This window comes from Eurosta solidaginis, chromosome 3 (genome assembly GCF_040869045.1).
Source record: "Eurosta solidaginis isolate ZX-2024a chromosome 3, ASM4086904v1, whole genome shotgun sequence".
Lineage (NCBI taxonomy): Eukaryota > Metazoa > Arthropoda > Insecta > Diptera > Tephritidae > Eurosta > Eurosta solidaginis.
The window spans coordinates 226,724,014-226,739,192 of NC_090321.1; positions in this window are offsets into that span (position 1 = coordinate 226,724,014).

The window sequence follows — 15,179 nt, forward strand, 5'->3', positions numbered from 1 at the left end:
GGCTGAACCGGATGTCACGGACAGACCGTTAACATTCCAAAAATTTAAATTCAAATTCAAAAAAAAAACTGACGCAAAAAATACTACCGAACCGGACATGGCCGGTTACTAACGCTGAAAATCAAATTCAAAAAAAACCGCTGAAAAACCAAACAATAACGAAAAAAGCTGAAAAAATTAAAAATAAAAAGAAAAGGGCCGAATATACATAGGGGGCGCCGCGGGTGGTGTTGCGACGCCCGGTGCTTTATCCCACCCTCAAATAACCATGGCCACCGACGCACCTAAAATTTCGGTGGCCCCTTACCTGTCTTACCTTATGCCTTCTAAATAATTGGCGACGCCAGCATTCCCATTTCAATTACAAATTTATTTATAATTCATTTTCATTACGGCTTATTATTTAGGATTATGATTAAATTTATGTAAGTTTACAGCTAGGTACATTAAAGTGAGCGAAATGACGCCGTACAAAAGGAGGTTCACTAGGAGTGATTAGTAAGAAAAAAAGTATGTACATATATTCATTCCTTTTGACATAAACTTGATTTAGATCCAGGTCATATTTACTTTGGTACTGAATTAAAAAAAAGTAGACCATCACAATTGGAGGGTAGGCAGGGGTATACATGGAAGCTTCCTTATACCTGCTCACTTTGTTGTGGGCATATGCCGAATAGCATTGTTTTAAATGAATATGCTTAGTTATACGTAAAGACAGACCTATTTGTTCTTACAAATCTCTCGTTTTAAACCACGAACTTTCTTCAAAATACCCTGAAACATATGCAGGTTAGAGTTGACCACTAAACGTTTAGCGTTTGACGCAATACTTCAACGTCTGTACTTAAAATTTACATTTTTATTTAGGTGTACGGTGTAAATTAGGCTTTTATTTAAAATTTAAAATATATAAAAAATAAATAAATACTAGGCGCGCTATACCATCGGGGAAATACAGACCGACTTTCCTAAATTAATCATCTAAAACATGTTTACTTGCGAAGTTGAAAAATACAGAAAACTCCAATATACATATGTATGTATGAATATACTAATTTTCAATAAGAACAAATAAAAATAATCTGACACTTTTTAAATATTATATTTAACTTTTACATTTCAAGTATGTGTATATAACATACAAATTGGCATGTCTAGTCCTTTAAGGCTAAATATGCATACACAGTCAAGGTATTTATCATCATGCATAGGCATCTGATATCAAATCTTTAATTGTATTTATTTTGATTTTAAATTTAATAATCCGAAATTTCCAAATTGGGTATGCCTTCTTGGTTGTCTTTCGTTAATGCAAACCTTACCCAATCTTAGTCAGAAAATTCTATACGAAATTGGCATAGCCAGGACATATGCGAAATTTTATTTAGGGTTAACACAAAGCATAGCATTAGTTTTGCGTATTTAACGCAAAGGTACAATAGTGGTGGAATTCAAACGTAATACAACGGCTGGCATTCTCCAGCTGACTAAACTTAGGCAAGTATTTCATAAGGGGGGGGTTGCATACATATGTGCAACCTAAGTGGTCATATGCTTATATATACATATACCCCTACTCACTACGCACCTTGGTATATTTTCTAGGTGGCTGCACTCAACGCGCACTCTAATTGGGTATATGTCTATATATGCATATAACTATACCCAATTTAGGTAGCTAATCATACGTGTAAATGGGTGGCGATTAGATGTAAATAGTGTTAGTGTCGTATATCATGTTTCGTGTGCCCACCCTTATGTACGTGTACCTAGGAGTGTATGTAAGCTCCACTCAAGGGGCTTTGGAACGGACTCACCCCTTTATGTGGTTATTGCGGTAGTTGTTCTGGTTGAGGTGGCCGGCTCTGGGTGTGCCCGGCTTATTTCGTTGGGCCTATAGGTAGCGGCCTTTGCTGCTGCGGTTGAACTTGCTGTTGTTGATGCTGCTGATACTGCCGATTCAATTCATTGGCTGTTGTTGTTGAATTTTACCATTTGTTATTTGTGCCAATACGTTCATGTTGCCAAAGACCGTTTTACGTATTCAATACAAAATCGATTTTATAAAGTTGCAATTAATTTAAAAAAATTTCCCCGGTTTGTTGTTGTTGCCGTTTCAACGGGCACATGAGCATATAAAGAGTTTGCCACAGGTGGTTGTAATTCTACTGCATCCACATTCATGTACACATAACCGCTTGCAAATGTGTGAACAAATTTTTCAATTGTAGTGAGACTCCTCGCTGTTTTTAATGCGTTCAGCAAAATTCGTATATTTTATACTTAGTAAGGTATGATTGATTGAACATAAAATGGAAGTTCTGCTTTTTATAGTTAATAGTAAAGACATGTATTATAAAACTATTGCCAAATGTTGTCCTTTTTGATCACTTTTATTTTCCGGCAGATTGATTGATAACGTTGCCGATATCTTTCTGTAACTTCGGTAATATTTTTTTACTTTTTCTGCAAAGATATAGCAAATATCACTTTTCTGGTGTGTATCGGGCGGAAACTCATGCTAGAAGAGAAAAATTTTTCTCGTGATGGCCGGTCTGTCTGTTCCCTTCTTTTCCGATCTTTTTCATCGCAACCTTTGCCACATCGCTAGGTGTGTTCCCGTGAACACGCTCCCAAGTAGATCGCAGCCATATACCGTAGCAGCAGACCGTAACAAACCTGCTTCGCTTAGAAGGCCCGACGATGGAGCGAACAGGAAACCGGATCCGCTGTGGGAAGCCATTGCCAGGGGCCTCCAATGCCAATCAACGTGGGGCACGACTCACCCCTGAGATAAGAGTCTCAAAGTCCTACTACGAAGCTAGCCGGGCAACATAGGTCCATCAAAAAAAAATTAAGTCAAGTTGGGAGTAATTTCTGTTTCCTAGTTATACGGGCTTTGCGGCAATTAGACATTTGTTATGGAGAACTCGTCAAAACTCCGAAAGATGATTCCTAGAGGTTATCGCTCCCACCGGAATGCAAGACAAAAAAAAAGGTGTAGACATTTTGATCTGGAGAACTCGTCCAAACTCCGAAAGGCTAGTCCGACCTAAGCGTGGACTGCCAGGGTGTTCACGGTCCTCGGTGAGTACGCGTGTGAACAACCTATGAGGTCATTGCTCGGGGAGAATACTGGGCGAGATGTCCCCGACCGCCAAAACGCCCAGACAAAAAAGGTCCAATTGGTGGGTATAGGAAAAAAAATCAAATTGTAAATTGGTAAAAGAAACGCCCTTGTTGGTTCATTGCGGACGAATATCCGAAGCATGGAAGCGACCTATCAATTTCCCGTTTAGGTCCTCGAGATCATACAATGCATTGCCTATTTTTCGAAGCACGCGACACTTCAGGTATTTGGGTAGGAATTTGGCGTTAATGCCTTGTTTAAAGTTACTTAAGGCAAAATTTCTTCGGAAAACTTCCTGACCTTCCTTATAGTTGACTTGTCTAGAGCGCTTGTTATAGGTGGTTACTCCCCTATCCTTGGCATGATCTAAATTTCTACGGATCTGCTCACGAATATTAGTCAACTTGTCAGCTCGGCTTACTACCGTAACCTGGTCTTCTCGAAGGCTGCCGAGTTTCCCTAAAATGCTGTACGTTGAGGCATGCTGGACCATGTTTTGGCCATATAACGCAAAGTATGGAGAACACTGAATCGCTGTATGAAAATCACTTCTCAAAACTGATAAAATTTCGGGTATATGCTTATCCCAATTAGTGTGGTCAGGTTTATCCTTCAGGAAAATCCTAATCTTAGAAACAATTTCTCTGTTGACGCGTTCGGATGCGTTCGCTTGGGGAGAATATAGCCCCGTCCTCACGTGCGTCACCCCGTAGTTTGCAAAAAATTGGTTCATTTCCTTCGAGATAAACTGTTTACCATTGTCACTGTGAATAAACTCAGGGACCCCTACAGCCGGAAAAATTTCTGAAGCGAAGTAATTTATAACGTTTACAGTGGTGGCTCTCTGCATGGGCTTTAGCCAAACGTATTTTGAAAAATGGTCTAGTACTATAAAAAGAAATTGATTTCGCCGCTTAGATCTCGGATACGGCCCTAGGAAGTCGCAATATAACCGCTGAAATGGCCTTTCGGATTCAAAGGTACTCCCTATAGGTGGTCTCGACTGCTGATTGGTGGGTTTTACCGTTTTGCAGGTGTCACAACGCTGGACGTAGTCCCTGACGTCCTTAGCCTGCTGCGGCCAGAAGTACTTCTGCCTAACACGTTCTAAGGTTTTCTGCCATCCGCCATGGTAACTCCGGTTAGCGTCATGTGCTAATCTCACTGCTTCCTTAGTCAACCCTTTTGGCAACCATAAACGCCACAGCGAGTCTTCTTCCCCTTCCATCCCCTTACGAAACTTAACTCTTTTGAAAATTACACCGTCTACCACTCGTAAATCCGGAAGTGATTCCTCGTTTTCGGTGACGGTCCGAATTAAGTCTAAATATTCGTTGCTGCAAAATTCGGGAGAGATTAAATCTATTTCTCCGGGCGTGGTAGTGAAAGTTAACTCGTCAACATCAAAACGCGACAGCGCGTCTGGTACTACATTCAGGGTGCCCTTACGATGTTCCATTCTAAAATCGTATCTTTGCAGTAAGAGTGACCATCTCGCCAACCTCCCGCTCAAGTCTTTTTGTGTCATCAACCACTTGAGACTGGAGTGGTCCGTAACAATCCGGAAAGGTACTCCTTCGACATAGGGGCGGAAACGCTTCACGCTAATTATGGCTGCTAGACATTCCAGCTCGGTTACCGTATAATTGCGTTGAGCATTATTCAGCTTTTTCGACACGAACGCGATTGGATGCTCAGCGCCGTCATCATCGACCTGGAACAACACTCCGCCAACACCTATTTTGGAAGCGTCGCATTGTATTACGAATTCTTTGGAAAAGTCAGGTTGGGCCAAGACCGGCGCCGAACTCAAGGCTACTTTTAGTTTTTCAAATGCCTCTATAGCTTCAGGGGTAAGCTTGAACGGGCCTGCTGACTTGCGGAGACAGTCGGTCAAGGGACCTGCCAAGTCAGCAAAATTGGTAATAAACGCTCGGTACCAATTCGCCATGCCCACAAACCTACGCACTTGCCGAGGGGATTTAGGGATCGGGAAGTTTTGTATTGCTTCTACTTTTCCCGGATCCACTTTCAGACACCCGCTGCCTATCAAGTACCCTAAGTAGCGTATTTCCTTCTGACAAAATTTACTTTTTTCCACATTTATTGTCAGACCTGCATCTCTCAAACAGTTCGCCACTTCCGCTAGCAATTTTAGATGATCCTCAAAATTAGTGCTACATACCATCAGATCGTCCAGGTAGACAAAGACGTTCTCTCGCAGACGCGAAGGGATCGCCTTGTCCATCAGCCTACTCATAGTCTGCGGTCCATTGCACAGACCAAATGGCATCACCTTGAAGTGGTACAGAGGCCTCCCCGGAACTGCGAATGCTGTTTTTTCCTTCGAGGACTCTGTCAAGTTGATCTGGAAGAACGCGTCTTTCAGATCAATGCCACTAATAAAATGCGTATCTTTCAGTCTGCTCAATAAGCCGTTGATATGAGGCAGGGGGTACGAATCCTTCTTAGTCACCGCGTTGACCTTTCTCGAATCTATACACAGCCTGACTTTGCCTGGTTTCCGGACCAGTACTACAGGACTACACCACGGGGAGTTGGATTCTTCTATAACTCCTAACTGTAGTAACCTGTCTAGTTCTCTAAAAGCTTCGGCTTGCCTCGGCGGCGAAAGAGGAAAATGCTTGCTTTTTATAGGCACAGCATCACCGGTGTCGATGTGATGCTCCACTAATTTAGTTTGCCCTAGGCCTAACTTCTCGTACGAAGGAAACGTCTCGATGACTTTTCGCAATTCTGATTTCATTTCTGGTGACAATTCATGGAGGTTAAGTTCCTCTTCCTTTTCAAGCCTAGTCTCTAAGCACTCTACGCTCGGGAATATTTCGGGAGCTAACGCAAATGCTCTCCAAAAATCTACCCCGAAGTATGCTTCCTGGAGCAATGAGGGAACAAGGTAAAAACGAATAATCTTTGTGATATTTTTAAAAGTGACCGGTAGAGATACTGAGCCTAAAATTTTTTGCTTGTTGCCGCCTGCGGTATATACGAACGCATGTAAGGGCTGATATTCGAAGCCGTTACCCTTTAGGAATTCTAATCCATTCTTCCCTAAGATGGAGACGTTGGCTCCCGAGTCCAACAACCCTACAAGAAAACTATTTTTAATTTTAGCCTTTACTAAAGGCCTTTCGTCCTCAGTAAGCGTTAACGTGGTGGCTTGCAGCAGTCTACGCTCCTGTACTCTCCTGTGGTATCTCTTCCTACACTTCAAAATATTGTCCGATACCGGATATTGGTCAAAAATGGTATGTCTTATTTGTTCATACCCATCCTCCCTTTCTTCTAGGGTTGGGAAAAGTTGCGTTTGGCACGCGACATCCCTATGCTGGCGTCGCAGAATTTTGATTTGCTCGCCCATCGTGAAAGAGGACGTTCGACTCTCGGATTCAGAACTATTCGAATCGTCAGTACTATCGGGGAAGGTTATTATTACAGTCGAGGGTTCTTCTGCCAGGGTACTACTGCACCTCGGAAGCTCACCACCTCCATGCAGAGATTCGCCCTCTGGTTCAGCGCACGGGACGACGCCTCGAGCACTGGCTGATGTGGGAGCTATGAAGCCGAACGAGGTTCCCCCATCTTCTCGCTCGGGTACTGGTTTCCCTGCCTGCGATGGTCCCTAGGGCATTTAGGAGTGAATACACCCTTATACCCACATTTAAAACAAAAAGGACTTTTTATGGGTTCCTCGCAATATATATAGGAGTGCCCCATTCCCTGGCAATTCCAGCACTGGATTCCCGAGTAGTCCGGTCTTCTGCTGCGTCTATATTCCAGCGCCTCTATCTGCGGATCTATCTCGCCGTTCTCGCCTTCCATCGTCATGTCCGGGGTTGTCACGCGTGCCTCGCTTACCTGCCGTCCTGGGTAATTGGCTCCCAGCAGCTTGCTCTCTTTCAGCACTTGTTCACCTCGGCGTGCTACATCGCGCAGATCATGGAGGTTCCTTACGTCCGCATTAAAAAGCATTAGCTTAAGGCTACTGTTGACGTTCCTTTTTATTATGTCAATCAGTAGAAGCTCTGACATCGGCTCCCTTAAGCGCGCGTTCAAGGAGATTATGTCCGCGTGAAACACGTCATAACACTCACTTGCCTTTTGCTTGCGCATGGAGATCTCCATCATGATCTCGTGGTCCGTTTTCAAGGTGCCAAACTCTCTCTTTAAGGAGTAGCACAAAAAGGCATATGTCGCATTTGGGTTTTGTTTTGTGAACAGCCAGTACCATTCTTCGGCTCGTCCCGAAAGGAATAAGTGGAAACTGGCCATTATTTGTTCGTCAGGGCATTGTGTGCGCTCACACAAGGTGTTTAATTTGAAGAGGAAATCGCTTACACTCCCAGTGCCGTCGAATGCGATTTTCCACTCCTGCGGTTTTACTGTTATGCTGCTTGGAGTCGGGTACATTGGCGGTACTACCGATGGCAATGGGTTACGGTCCATCCTGCTTGCGTTCCTGTGTTGCTGGTGTGCTTGCTGCGTGGATTCGAGAGCGGCGTTGAGCTGGGCCATGTTGGCTCTAATTGTGCCCATCTCTCTCCGCATTTCCTCCTGCGAAGCCTGGAACAGTTGGTGTAGCACGTCCACCCACGAGCCTCCACGAGTGGCTTCGTCCTGCATTCCTAGGGTGTTCGCCTGATCACTGGTAGCGTCCCCAAAATTTCCAACCTCTTGATTTGGTGGTAAGGCACCAGCTCCATCTGGTGCATAGTTCGACACATTGGTCATTATCCCCGAGATGTTGTGTGTGTTTAGCAGCGATGCATTCAAATTGCTGGTGCTTACAGGTATGTCCAATTTGTCGCGGTCGTCGTTCTGGTTTGAGCCTATATGAGTCCCCGCGGGATTTCCGTAGGACCCCCCTACTGGGGTATGCACCACCAAAGGACGCCTAGCTTTCGAAAAAGCCCCCCTATTAGCACCGCCCCGGTGCTGGTTCCCTCGTAAACTGCCCGCACTCTCGAACGGAGTGTTCCGGCCCGTTTGCCCGTAGGACTGGTCACGCGACATAATCCGTTAGAGAAAAAAAAAAAATTCTTTGCCAAATAGTATCCGAAAAAAAAACCTTCTGTTCCCAGAAGATGGTTTGTTAAAAGAGGAAAAAAAAGTTTATATATCTATATATAAAAAAAATTGTGCGAGAATTAAGGCAATCATTTATCAATGATCGCACCAAAATAAAAAAAAAAAATTCAAAAGCTGAAAAGAAAACGGTTATTATATATAAATTTTATATGAACAATGTAGGTGGTGATGGGAACGCTGACATCCCATCATTAGAAGGCAGTAGGCTAGGCAAAAAAAAAAAATTGATACAAACACATTCATACTTGGCCCTAGTGCTCCCAACCGCAGTGCGAGGGGGTCTTAAGGTCCCCCTACGAGACTGGTCTGAGGCCACTAGGGTCACTCCAGGCACACACGGGTTGGTCTCAACACGCCCAGCCGCAACGCAGGGGCAGTCTCCAGGGGCTTGCCCCTGGGACTGGTTGGGGGTGTTGAGGCCTCCCGTTCATTCTCGCTGGACACCCCTCCTGCCTCCGCCGCAATGGGTGGAGCGGTTTCGAAACCGCTCCCCCAGTCTGGTGGGACAGGAAGGGGTGCCACTCTGAATCCCAGCTCAACCCATCACCATCCAGGTGGTATTCCAAGCTACCACCTGGGACGTGGGATGAGCTGGGGTCCTCACTACATGCGCACACACATTCACCCTGGACAACACAAATTCGGCTAATAAACAAAAAAAACTACTTTACAAAAAAAAATTTAAACCCAATTAGCGGACAAAATTATTCCATAGCCGACTAACGGACAACATTCCGGGAAAATAAAAACCCCAACTACAAAAAAAAATAAAGTGCGTGCAGCACTGCCTCATCGGGTGAAATACAAAAGTCCGGAGGACAAGACGTTCAGTCCGTGGCTCCTTCCGCTACTGCCCCCGATGACCAGCCCGGACAACCTGATCCGTCTAACCATCCCACCGCAACGTAGGTGGCAGCTCTGTGGCTGCTCACTCGGACTGGTGGGATGGTCAACCTCACAGGTTGACCCGACTGACCCTCGCGGTCAGCGCTTCAGGCGCCACGTTGGGCGCCATCTGTTATGGCGCCCTCAGCAACTGTCATCGATGATCATTCTGGACAACTTGATCCGTCCAACCATCCCACCGCAACGCAGGTGGCTGCTCCTGCGGCTGCACACCTCGGACTGATGGGATGGTCAACTTCACAAGTTGACCAAAATGACCAGCGCGACAGCGCTTCGGGCACCAAATCCCGTTGGGCGCCATCTGTTATGGTAACGCATTTACAAGGGAGCAGTAAGGAAGGCGGTCGGCATGATGTAGTGGTGCACAGTGGCTAGTCATTGTCGGCTGGGGCGGGTCCTTGCCAACCTTACTGTTCCTGCGCCATAAGCAGAAAAATGTTCCTATCATGCCTATCAAAACGAGCAGCTGTCAAATTCAAAAAACCTGGCAGAAGCGCAGAGACCGACTCAAAACGCTTATCAATACAAAATAAAACAACATCCGGCTGAACCGGATGTCACGGACAGACCGTTAACATTCCAAAAATTTAAATTCAAATTCAAAAAAAAAACTGACGCAAAAAATACTACCGAACCGGACATGGCCGGTTACTAACGCTGAAAATCAAATTCAAAAAAAACCGCTGAAAAACCAAACAATAACGAAAAAAGCTGAAAAAATTAAAAATAAAAAGAAAAGGGCCGAATATACATAGGGGGCGCCGCGGGTGGTGTTGCGACGCCCGGTGCTTTATCCCACCCTCAAATAACCATGGCCACCGACGCACCTAAAATTTCGGTGGCCCCTTACCTGTCTTACCTTATGCCTTCTAAATAATTGGCGACGCCAGCATTCCCATTTCAATTACAAATTTATTTATAATTCATTTTCATTACGGCTTATTATTTAGGATTATGATTAAATTTATGTAAGTTTACAGCTAGGTACATTAAAGTGAGCGAAATGACGCCGTACAAAAGGAGGTTCACTAGGAGTGATTAGTAAGAAAAAAAGTATGTACATATATTCATTCCTTTTGACATAAACTTGATTTAGATCCAGGTCATATTTACTTTGGTACTGAATTAAAAAAAAGTAGACCATCACAATTGGAGGGTAGGCAGGGGTATACATGGAAGCTTCCTTATACCTGCTCACTTTGTTGTGGGCATATGCCGAATAGCATTGTTTTAAATGAATATGCTTAGTTATACGTAAAGACAGACCTATTTGTTCTTACAAATCTCTCGTTTTAAACCACGAACTTTCTTCAAAATACCCTGAAACATATGCAGGTTAGAGTTGACCACTAAACGTTTAGCGTTTGACGCAATACTTCAACGTCTGTACTTAAAATTTACATTTTTATTTAGGTGTACGGTGTAAATTAGGCTTTTATTTAAAATTTAAAATATATAAAAAATAAATAAATACTAGGCGCGCTATACCATCGGGGAAATACAGACCGACTTTCCTAAATTAATCATCTAAAACATGTTTACTTGCGAAGTTGAAAAATACAGAAAACTCCAATATACATATGTATGTATGAATATACTAATTTTCAATAAGAACAAATAAAAATAATCTGACACTTTTTAAATATTATATTTAACTTTTACATTTCAAGTATGTGTATATAACATACAAATTGGCATGTCTAGTCCTTTAAGGCTAAATATGCATACACAGTCAAGGTATTTATCATCATGCATAGGCATCTGATATCAAATCTTTAATTGTATTTATTTTGATTTTAAATTTAATAATCCGAAATTTCCAAATTGGGTATGCCTTCTTGGTTGTCTTTCGTTAATGCAAACCTTACCCAATCTTAGTCAGAAAATTCTATACGAAATTGGCATAGCCAGGACATATGCGAAATTTTATTTAGGGTTAACACAAAGCATAGCATTAGTTTTGCGTATTTAACGCAAAGGTACAATAGTGGTGGAATTCAAACGTAATACAACGGCTGGCATTCTCCAGCTGACTAAACTTAGGCAAGTATTTCATAAGGGGGGGGTTGCATACATATGTGCAACCTAAGTGGTCATATGCTTATATATACATATACCCCTACTCACTACGCACCTTGGTATATTTTCTAGGTGGCTGCACTCAACGCGCACTCTAATTGGGTATATGTCTATATATGCATATAACTATACCCAATTTAGGTAGCTAATCATACGTGTAAATGGGTGGCGATTAGATGTAAATAGTGTTAGTGTCGTATATCATGTTTCGTGTGCCCACCCTTATGTACGTGTACCTAGGAGTGTATGTAAGCTCCACTCAAGGGGCTTTGGAACGGACTCACCCCTTTATGTGGTTATTGCGGTAGTTGTTCTGGTTGAGGTGGCCGGCTCTGGGTGTGCCCGGCTTATTTCGTTGGGCCTATAGGTAGCGGCCTTTGCTGCTGCGGTTGAACTTGCTGTTGTTGATGCTGCTGATACTGCCGATTCAATTCATTGGCTGTTGTTGTTGAATTTTACCATTTGTTATTTGTGCCAATACGTTCATGTTGCCAAAGACCGTTTTACGTATTCAATACAAAATCGATTTTATAAAGTTGCAATTAATTTAAAAAAATTTCCCCGGTTTGTTGTTGTTGCCGTTTCAACGGGCACATGAGCATATAAAGAGTTTGCCACAGGTGGTTGTAATTCTACTGCATCCACATTCATGTACACATAACCGCTTGCAAATGTGTGAACAAATTTTTCAATTGTAGTGAGACTCCTCGCTGTTTTTAATGCGTTCAGCAAAATTCGTATATTTTATACTTAGTAAGGTATGATTGATTGAACATAAAATGGAAGTTCTGCTTTTTATAGTTAATAGTAAAGACATGTATTATAAAACTATTGCCAAATGTTGTCCTTTTTGATCACTTTTATTTTCCGGCAGATTGATTGATAACGTTGCCGATATCTTTCTGTAACTTCGGTAATATTTTTTTACTTTTTCTGCAAAGATATAGCAAATATCACTTTTCTGGTGTGTATCGGGCGGAAACTCATGCTAGAAGAGAAAAATTTTTCTCGTGATGGCCGGTCTGTCTGTTCCCTTCTTTTCCGATCTTTTTCATCGCAACCTTTGCCACATCGCTAGGTGTGTTCCCGTGAACACGCTCCCAAGTAGATCGCAGCCATATACCGTAGCAGCAGACCGTAACACGTTATCGTTTAGCCTGGTTTTGTTACCAATTTTGTTATTTTCGTGGTATAAATCAACATTCAACACAAATCTTCTCTGATTATGAGTTGAAATACTTTTTGGTTTAGGTTGTGATATGTAAAATTACATATTTTTGTACACAGTTCTAAAATGTAAAGGGAAAAAATTTATATTTGTGTATTAATTGAATTATTAAAAATATATTGTTATATTAATGATATAGAGAAGCGCCAATACGAATGTAAGTGGTTTCAAACCACTGGTAGGCAATTCACCAATTTAACTGTCAATAAAATGTTAAATTGTTCATTTTATGTAAAAAAAATTTGAAAGTTGCAATTGAAGTTCTGAAAGCTCGGAAATTTCAATTGAAGTTCAAATAATTACAATTGAAGTTCACAATTTTCAATAGAAGTTCAGTAAATTATAATTGAAGCTCAGGAATTTCAACTGCAGTTCAGAAAATTACAACTGAAGTTCAGAAAATAACAATTTAAGTTCAATTATAATTTTCTGAACTACAAACAGAAATTCTGAACTTCAATTTTAATTTTCTGAACTGCAAATTGAAATTCTGAGCTTGAATTTAATTTTCTGAACTTGAATTGAAATTTTTGAACTTCAATTGTAACTTTCGAACCTCAATTGCAGCTTTCTGAACTAAAATAAAAAAGTTATAGCATTAAAATTGGCGAATTACAAGTCAACTTACCCAAATTGTGAATTGCCTACTCACGATTTGATGGTTTACTGCAACAAATAGTTCTGTTAGTTCTTTTCTTTTGTTTTCTATATCATTAATTAATTTATTTAAGTTTCCCTTAACTTTGTATGCATACAATCGCATACAATCGCATACAATAAAATTTGTATTTATGGGTCACCAACAAGACTGAAAAACTATTCCTTAAGACTTATAGTTAATAATTTACAACTATTATAAATAATGTAATATATTGTAAAAATGTTTAATAAAAGAAATGTTAATAGATTTGAATTAAAGAAATATTTTATTTATATAGCAGTATAATCCAAGTAAAAAAACGGTCATAACACTAGTCAAATGACGGTCATATTAACGTAAAAATACTCGTAAAGTTACAGGTATATAACTCAAAAAATGATTGCCAGAACGTGAATGTAAGAACAGTACAGCACTATAGTTTGTTAACATTTCGATAACCTAAAACCGTATATGTGTGAGCAGTATGGACAATCACATAAATAGGTACGACGAAATGGACTGGTCACGAAAGTTACCGCTGCCCTGTACAAATGCTACTTAACGATTTACGTGTTCCATCGACACAGCTGTTAGTCATTTTCCTAGTCAATTTACGGGCACATTTTTGCTGGGTTATTGGTATTACACCGCACAGCGACATTATAGAGATCAGATTGAGTCCTTTCCACGTCAGAGGCATTCGAAATGGTTCCAAAAATCTTTAAATCATCAGCGTACAAAAGAAAGTTAAAGTGCCGAAAGCAGGCTGGAATATCATTTATAAAGATTACAAAAAGCATCGGTCCCAAAATGCTACCTTGCGGCATGATTGAATTATAGCATGTGGCGGATGTAAGCAGTTTCTCGAGCGAGAAGGTGGCGGAAGATTTGACAGCTGTCATATCGAACGCCCTTAGAGCTCCAGTGAGCTCCAGGTTGTACTTTGGAAGTACAAGAGAATGGAGGCATAAAAAGGGCCCCTTGTTGAAATGATACTTAAATTACTACTTTTTCTATAATGATAAAATACAGAAAGGAGTGTATTTAGATTGATTTTTGAGCAACTTGATCATAAAAGTTATGAAATGAAGATTGCTTTTTTTAATTTTGAAGCTTTTGCAGCTTATAAATTTCTGTTGAACGCATCAATTTTGCGGTAATATTCTTGGACAGGGGTCGAATGCTAATAAACGACCAAAAATGACGGCAGAGATGTCAAAAGACATGTTTTTACTTTGGTATCAATAACCTGAAAGATTTCACTAATGTCAAAAGATATTTGCCAAAAAAAAACGTTTAAAATTTTATGCACAAATGTGTTCTACGAAAAAGAGACCTGAATGTCACCCCCGGTTTTGGAGCGACCCGGAGTCATTGCTCAGATTATTGGTACCGAGATCAAAACGTATCTTTTGCACACTTTCTCGACATTTTTGGGCGTGTATTAAGAGTCTTCTGGAGTATTAACTAAGCTAGTTTTTAATATATTACATGATGGGAACACACCACAGAACGACGGACAAGGCAGAAGGTATACTAATTTGGTGGAATATTAATTGAGGCTCTGGCTTTAATCTTGATCCCTTAAACCTGAGATGTTTGAGCTGTGAGAAGATCCGTTTTTGGCCACCTAACATTGAATTCGACGGGGAGTATGTTGCATTATTATGTTGTTGTTGTTGTTGTTGTAGCGATAAGGTTGCTCCCCGAAGGCTTTGGGGAGTGCTATCGATGTAATGGTCCTTTGCCGGATACAGATCCGGTACGCTCCGGTACCACAGCACCATTAGGTGCTAGCCCGACCATCTCGAGAACGATTTATGTGGCCACATTAAACCTCCTCGTCTGTTAGTCAAACAGGATTCGCCGCGGATAGGTGAGGTTGACAATTGGGTTTCGAGAAGCTATATATTGCGCTGGCAACCTGAAGGGTTGCGCTACACAGCCCCTTGAATCTGGTATTTTAGTCGCCTCTTACGACAGGCATACCTACCGCGGGAATATTCTGACCCCCTAACCCACTGGGGTGTTGCATTATTATCTTTAAGGCGAATGCATACCAGGTGGTGGCAAAGCGAGTTCAA